The sequence below is a fragment of the Tenrec ecaudatus genome, chromosome 2, assembly GCF_050624435.1.
Source record: "Tenrec ecaudatus isolate mTenEca1 chromosome 2, mTenEca1.hap1, whole genome shotgun sequence".
NCBI classification, from domain to species: domain Eukaryota; kingdom Metazoa; phylum Chordata; class Mammalia; order Afrosoricida; family Tenrecidae; genus Tenrec; species Tenrec ecaudatus.
In genome coordinates this window covers 170,521,808-170,530,102 of record NC_134531.1, presented here as the reverse complement: position 1 = coordinate 170,530,102, position 8,295 = coordinate 170,521,808, and the positions used below count along the sequence as shown (strand labels likewise).

Below are 8,295 nucleotides of genomic sequence, written 5' to 3'. Positions count from 1 at the left end.
GCTCTGAGGTTAGCCCCAATTCCCTTCTTGATGGGCCTGAGGGTTTGGGGGTTAACTTCTCGGTCTGTGATGCACCTTGAGTTTATTCTTGTGCATGGGGTGAGGTAAAAGTCTTGTTTCATCTTTCTACATGTGGATATCCACTGTTTCCAGCACCACTTGTTAAAAAGGGCATCTGCTTCCCACTTGATGGTTTTGGGATCCTTGTGGAAGATAAGTTGTCTATATGCTGATGGTTTGACGGTTTTATTCTTGGGCTTTCTATTCTTTTCCACTGGTCTGAGTATCTGTCATTGTGCCAGTACCACACTGTTTTGACAACTGTAGCTGTGTAATAAGCATTAAAATTGGGTAAGGTGATTCCTCCCTCCAACTGTGTCCTTCTTGCGGAGTTCTCTGCTAATTCTGGGTTTCTTCCCTCTCCATATGAAATCGGTGGTCAGTCTTTCCAATTCTTTGAAGACGTTTGATGGTATTTGAATTGGTATAGTATTGAACTTGTAAAGTGCTTTAGGTAGGGTTATCATCTTTACTATGTTAAGCTTTCCAATCCACGAGCAGGGGATGTTCTTCCATTTGTGAACATCGCTTCTGGTTTCCTGCACTAGGGTTTAAAGTAGTTTTTCTTGTATAGGTCTTTAGGGTACTTCCTTCTTGATTCCCTCTTCCATGGTCCTGTCCGATGTGTATAGAAAAACTGCCGACTTCTGTTTATTGATATTGTATCCTGCCACTCTCCCATATTCCTCTATCACTGTAAGTACTTCAGCTGTGGAGTTTTGGGGGTTTTCAATGTACAGGATCATGTCGTATGCAAATAGTGATAGTTTCACCTCCTCCTCTCCCATTTGAATCCTTTGATGTCCTTCCGCTGTCTTATGTTGTTAGCCAGAACCTCCAAAATGATATTTAATAGAAGTGGGGACAGGAGGCATCCTTGTCTTGAACTCTTTTTCAATGGGATTGTTTTTGTCTTTTCTCCATTGACTGTGATGTTGGCCGTTGGTCTTTCATTGAGAGCTTGTATCAGCTTGAGGAACTTACCTTCCAATCCTATCTTCATGAGTGTCTTGATTAGGAATGGGTGCTGGAAGTTGTCAAATGCATTTTCTGCATCTATGGATATTATCATATGGTTTTTATCCTTTTATTCTTGATTTGTTGTATAATATTGATGGATTTTAGGATGTTAAACCATCCCTTCATCTCTGGGATGAATCTTACCTGGTCATGGTGGATGATATGTTTTATATACTTTTGTATTCTATTTGGGCAATATTTTGTTAAGGATTTTTGCATCTATGTTCATTAGAGATATTGGTCTGTAGTTCTCTATACCTGTGGGATCTTTGCCCTGTTTGGGTATCCAAATAATTCTGGCTTCGTAAAATGAGTTTGGGAGTTTGCAATCTTTTTCTATGTTATGGAATACTTTGTAGAGAATCGGTGTCAACTCTTCCCTGAATGCTTGGTAGAATTATGCTGTGAAGCCATCTGGCCCTGGGGCTTTTTTTGTTGGTAGGTTCTTGATGACCCTCTCTATTTCTTCTTTCACTATGAGTTTGTTGAGGTTCTTGATCTCTGTCTGAGGTAATATAGGAAGAGACTGTTTTACCAAATATTTATCCATGTCTTCCATGTTTCTCAATTCATTAGAATACAGACCTTCATAGTACTTTGTGATTATCCTTTTAATCTCATTGGGGTCTGTTGTTATTGCCCCTGTTTCATCCCTCATCCTGGCTATTGATGTTTGGTGATTTCTATCCTTTGTAAGCTTTGCCAGAGGACTGTCAATTTTGTTAATTCTTTCTTAGAACCAGCTTTTAGCTGCATTATCTTTTGCATTGTTCTCTTGTCTTCCCACTGGTTTAACTTGGCTCTGAGTTTTATTATTTCTTTTCTTTTGCTATTGGAGAGTTTTTTCTGCTGGCTCTGCTCTACTTGTTGGAGGTTTTGTGTTAACGTATCTGTCATACGCCTCTCTTCATTTTTCATATATGTGTTTAATGATATCATGCTACCTCTGATAACTGTCTTTGCAGTGTCCCATAAGTTTTGATACGATGTATTCTCCTTCTCGTTACTTTCTAGAAACTTCCTGATATCCTCTCTAATCTGGGCCTGTACCCATTCATGTCGCAGGAGATCATTGTTCATCCTCCAATTGGTTGCCCTTGCTTTTCTGGACATCCTCTTATTAATCTCCAGCTTTAGGCATGGTGATCTGAGAAAGAGGTATGAATAATATCTATGTGTTTGAATTTACTCAGGCTGGTTGTGTCTTGAAAATGAGCTACGTGGATTGGAAAAGAATGTGAAATCCTTTGCATTTGGATAGAAAGCTTTATAAATGTCTATCAGGCACTGTTGCGTAATAACATTGTTTAGCTCTATGGCCTCTTTGCTGAGCTTCTTTCCCAGTGATCTGTCTTTCTCTGATAGCGGAGTGTTAAAGTCACCTACTATGATTGTTGAGTTCGTGATTTCTTTTTTCAACTTTTTAAATAGTTTGATGACATTTGCCACACCATTATTAGGAGTGTAAATATTCAATATGCTAAGTGCTTCCTGGCTTACTGAGCCTTTGAGAATTATGTAGTGTCCCTTTTTGTCTCTTTTTATGTTTGGGATCTTGACTTTTTTTTTTTTTCTTTTTTTTCCCTAAATGTCTGAAATTTCTATAACCTTGCTCTGCAGATATTGTAGAGCAAGACCTCAAACCCTTTCAAAGCTGCTCTTGCAAGCACTGTAGGAATGCACAGGGTTACTCCAAACCCAAGCACGCTGGGGGATCTTGACTTTTTTGAGTAGCCATTCGCTTGGTAAACTTTCAGCCATCCCTTTATTCTGAGCATATTCTTGTCCATGCGCTTAAGATGTCTGTCTTGCAGGCAACAGATTGATGGATTATGTTTTCTGAGCCAGTCCTCAAGCTTATTTCTTTTAATGTATGAATTGAGTCCATTGGAATTCACAGTTATTATCACTATCTGTGGATTCATAGTTGTCATACTCTGTTGTATGTTTTGGGTCTTTACCTATATCACTTCATATCAGTGTGCTGTGTTTGAGTGGAGAGTTTCTGTCTTGTCTTCTTTTCCATCTGAGACCCTATTGTCCTGGTCATTTTTGCTGGCATGTTGGCTTCTAGATGGAGATGGGCTACATGGTGGTCTCCTGTTTGTTCTTGGTAGAGGTTGATCCTCTGGTCATAGTGAGTCAGCCAGTATCTTCCGCAGGGTCGTGTGTCTTGCAGCATATTCTTTGAGTCTTTCCTTGTCCTGGAAGACCCTTATCTCACCATCTATCTTAATGGATAATTTGGCAGGGTACAGGATTCTGGGGGAGGCATTTTTTTTCTTTCAGCTTTTGGAAGATGTTGCTCCATTCTCTCCTTCTCTTCATGGTATTTGCTGATAGATCTGAGCATATTCTTACCTGCGCTCCATTGTATGTGACTATCTTCCTTTCTCTTGGTGCTCATAAAATTTTCTGTTTTTCCTCTAAGTTGGACAATTTTACTATTAAATGTCTTGGCATGTTCTTCTTGGGGTCTAGTCTAGGTGGCGTCATTTCTGCTTCCTGTATGAGTGCCTGGTTTTCCCTTGTTAGGGTGGGAAAATTTTCTTCCAGAAATTCCTTTACTATCTTGGCTGTCGAATTGTGTTGTGTGGTGCTCCGGTAGACAAATTATTTGAATATTATTCCTCTTCATAGCATCTGTCATTGATCTCAGGCTATCTTGTGTTTCTTTAAGTTTCCTATCTGACTGTCTTTCTCATATGGTTAGGTCTGTTTGAGTGTCCTTGAGACCATTGATATGGTTCTCTGCCTCTTCAAGCCTAGTCATAAATTCTGTGACCTTTTGTGTGGCTTCTGCTACCTCCTCTGTTAGCTCCTGCAGTTCCCTTTGGTGGGTGAACTTCATCCCCTCTATTGTGGACTTCATCTCCTCTATCATTGCATCCTTATTCTGGGTTGCTTCCCTTATCTCCTGTATTACTGTGAGCAGACTTCTGAAGATTTCCTTCTGTGGCAGATCTGTATCTATTTCTTGTATGAGAGATGTTAGCTCTGCTACGCTGTTTTGTCTCCCTGGTTGTTGTTTTTTTGTTGTTGTTGGGAGTGATGTGGTCTGTTGATTTTTCCTCGATCCTTTCATAGAACCCATGTTTCTGGGAGAGACCAGAGGAACCTTATCTGTGTTACTGTTAAGGATTCTTTCAGATGGCTGCCTATGGCCTACTATAGGAATGAGTCAGACTGCTGTGTAGGCAGAGTTCCCTGAAGGCTTAGTGACCAGCAGTGGTGAGATATTTCAGCGACTGGAGCGGGGGCTGGAGCCTCAGTTAGTGCCCCCAGACTGCTTTGACCTGGTTTGTCAGGGAACCCTTAGCAGCCCGTTTTTTTTTTTTAGTAATAAAAAAGAAAAATTGTAAAAGTTAAAATTTTTTAAATAATTTTTTTTAATTTGAAATGAAAAAGAAAAAATGGAGAGGAGAAGGTATAAAAGAGACAAAAGAAGTGATAATAGTGAAAGTGAAAGGAGAAAAAAGAGATAGGAGGCAAACCTATAGAAAAGAAGCAGAAGAGAAGTAACAATAATGTAAAAAAAGAAGAAGAGAGAAAAGAAAACACAGAATGTAAAAGAAGAAAACCAGCCAGAAATAAAAGATGTATATATATAAATCCCCCCCCCCTCTTTTCCCTTCAAGATCTAGTGATGCCTAATAGAAGGCAGAGGTGGGCGAGCCCTCGCTGCCATGGGATGTGGTGCTGATCTGGGCTCCAGAGCCCGGCAATATGGGGGGAAATGCTCTTCAGATCAACAAGCACTCCAGGTCCCCGCAGGCCTGTAGAATTGAGCTGTGGGGAGAGGCTTCTCAAACGGGAGCAGCCCCACAGGGGCAGGCCTCCTGCACTGGCCAGAAAAGGCTGGGCCCGCAAGGGATGCTGAGGGAGGCACAGGCCACAGCGCCTGCCTCCTATGCAGGCTGGTAAGGGCTGGGGTAGTCTTAGGAACTGGCGCTGGGGACCCCGCAGGGCACCACAGTGGTGAGAGCCCGTGGGAGTGCACAGAAGGCTCTGGCAGGGACCACAAAGCCGTGTCCTAGGCTACCTAGCAGGTAGGCGTTTATTGCTTGAGCCGCCAGCCTTGTAAGTCGAGCAGGCTCCTCAGTGACGTGGTCTGAGCCAGTTCAGACAACAGCGGCTCTGGCGGGAAACAGCAGCAATGGCAGCTGCCCTCATCCCTGGGAGGAATGTGTCACTGTGGGCTCAGAGCTGGGAGCTGCCGGCCGCTGGAAATCCCACAGCACATTGGGGAGGACAGAGCTGCTCTGGCAAGAGTGGAAAGCTCTGTCGCTCCCACTCCCAATAGGCATGGGCACCCACTGTTGTGCCCAGGACTGTCCGCGTTGGATGTGGCACTGTGCAGCAGGCAGATCTAGCACCCTGGGCCGCAGACACAGGCCTCCGTGGTCATGCAGGCCAGCCTTGAGTGGCTCTGGTGGCCGAAACACTGTGTATGGTGTAGAAGCGGGATGGGTTCCGCCTGCAGGCTGCGCCAGCGGGAAGTGTGCAGCTCCACTTCCCAGGCCAGGAGTGGAGTGGGCGCTAAGCTGACGCGAGCCGGTGGCCAGGCAAACGGGGTGCCGGGGGAGAAGTCCCAGGCAGCAATGGGGGTGTATGGTCCCCTGTGAGGGTTGCCCAGGCAGCCCCTGGTGACGTCTAGATCAGTAAACTGGGACTTGGATGAATGAAGGGAGGGATGCGGGCCCAAGGGCAGATCGCTGCCATGGGTAGAGGGAAAGGAAAGCTTCTCTTCTAGTGGGGTCCCACGAGCGGGCAGCTGCTGTAGGGAGTCCCGCAACCACTGCGCATGTCTTGGCAGAGCCGGCAAGCAACTCTGGGCTCAGGGTCCTGGTCTGGGGATGGAGTGGGGCTATCTAGCTACTCACAGCTACAATGGCAGCAGACTATTCACCTGAGATGTCCCACGAATGGAGTTCTGGATCACCGAGGCCCAGCTCAGGACAAACAGGTGGGGTGGGGGATGGGGTGCTATCTAAGAGGGATATTTCACTCACCGGATTCCTACTACTCTCCTACCTGGACACCAAACCCGCCTTGTTCGAAAGAGTCCTCAGAGTATGCGGGTCCCCTGGTCCGCCATCTTCCCAGAAGTCGATCTCTCAAATCTTATTGTGTTTGTTCTGTTGACAGTCCATGGTACTTTCAATATTCTTCTCTAGCACCATAATGCAGATGCGTGGATTCTTCTTTTGTCCTCCTTATTCAACGTCCCACTTTCACATGCATATGAGGCAATTGAAATGACCGTGGCTTGGGTCAGGTGTGCCTTCCTACTCAAAGTATTATCTTTGCTTTGGACTATATGAAACAAAAAGGAAACCAGGGAACTCTCGGCCATACCCCTATTAGCTCTACTGTTTTCTCTCCACCTTTTCACGTTGTTTTATTTGTTGCTCATAAATAATGTCAATTGTATTTAGCTGTATGTAACTAAAGGAATAGAAGAAATGAAACTATTTTGTATGGGACTGGAAGTCTCTTCATGCCTTTTATACTTCATAGTAATAAAAATACTTTTGGACTCAGCAAGGTCAAAAACTGTCATTAGGAAGAAAATCATTAGCGTGATTTGATCCCACTTATTCTAGTGAGTAAAACTTATTTCCCTCAATTATTAAAACATGTACTTGTTCAGGTCTGTCTAAATAAGATCGGCTGGATGAACAATCTGGAGGAGAAAACAGCGGGACCCACAGTTCCGGGGGGACATGGGAGAGGGGGAAGTAGGGAGAAAGGTAGTGGTGTAACAAACCCAGGGACAAAGGAACAATAATTGATCCACATCCATCGGGGGTGAGGAGGGTGTAGGAGACCTAGTAGGGCTTGATCAAGGGTAATGTAACCAAGAGGAATTACTGAAAACCTTGTGGGGACTGAGCATGATAGTGGGACAGGAGGAAAGTCAAAGGAAATAGAGGAAAGAGCTGGAAGGCAAAGGGCATTTATAGAGGTCTAGATAAAGACACGTACATATGCAAATATATTTATATATGTCGATGGGGAAATAGATCTATGTGCGAATATTTATAGGTTTAGTATAAAGGTAGCAGAAGGACATTGGGCCTCCACTCAAGTACTCCCTAAATGCAAGAATACTTTCTCCTATTAAATTGGCATTCTATGATGCTCACCTTCCTGACACAACCGCTGAAGCCAAACTGGGTGGATATGCAAATGTGGTAAAGAAAGCTGATAGTGCCCGGCTATCAAAAGATATAGCATCTGGGGGGCTATCAAAAGATATAGCATCTTGAAGGTGAACAAGTGACCATCTAGCTCAGAAGCAACAAAGCTTACATGGAAGAAACACACCAGCCCGTGCGATCACGAGGTGTCGAAGGGATCAGGTATCAGGCATTATCAGAGCAAAAAAATCTTACCATAGTGAATGAGGCGGGGGGGAGGGTGGAGTGCGAAGTAGAGACCCAAAGCTCGTTTGTAGGCCACTGGACATCCCCTTACAGAAGGCTTTTGGGGAGGAGAGAAGCCAGTCAGTGTGCGATGTAGCAACGATGAAAAATACAACTTTCCACTAGTTCCTAAATGTTTCCCCCCTCCCCCCCAACTATCATGATCCCAATTCTACCTTGCAAGTCTGGCTAGACCAGAGGATGTACACTGGTATAGATGGGAACTGAAAACACAGGGAATCCAGAGCAGATGATCCCTTCAGGACCAGTGGTATGAGTGATGATACTGGGAGGGTAGAGGAAGGATGGGTTGGAAAGGGGGAACCAATTACAAGAATCTACATGTGACCTCCTCCCTGGGGGATGTACAATCGAAAAGTGGGTGAAAGGAGATGTATGACAGGACAAAATATGACAAAATAATAATTTATAAATTATCAAGGGTTCATGAGGGAGGAGGGAGGGGGGAGCGGGGAGGGAGGAAGAAAATGAGGAGCTGATGCCAGGGGCTTAAGTGGAGAGCAAATGTTTTGAGAATGATAAGGGTAATGAATGTACAAATGTGCTTGACACAATTGATGTATATATGGACTGTTATAAGAGTTCCCCTAATAAAATGATTAAAATAAAATAATAATAAAACATGTGCTTGTTAAAGAGAATGAATTCTACTGTTCTTTGGAGAGGTTGTGTTCCTTTTCTTTCTGTAGTAAATAGAGTGGAAATTTCAAAGCTGAAACAATGGCAGAAAATACGTTCATTTTCTTCATTATTTTATAGGGAAAAT

General features: G+C 43.9%; 1 non-coding gene across 1 annotated transcript; it reads right to left on the bottom strand.

The window, feature by feature from the left end:
* Nucleotides 1-2,666: 2,666 nt before the first annotated feature.
* LOC142441556 (small nucleolar RNA SNORA9) lies at nucleotides 2,667-2,803 on the bottom strand. The gene has a single exon (XR_012782927.1). It is a non-coding gene; the product is annotated as a small nucleolar RNA SNORA9 (small nucleolar RNA).
* Nucleotides 2,804-8,295: the final 5,492 nt, after the last annotated feature.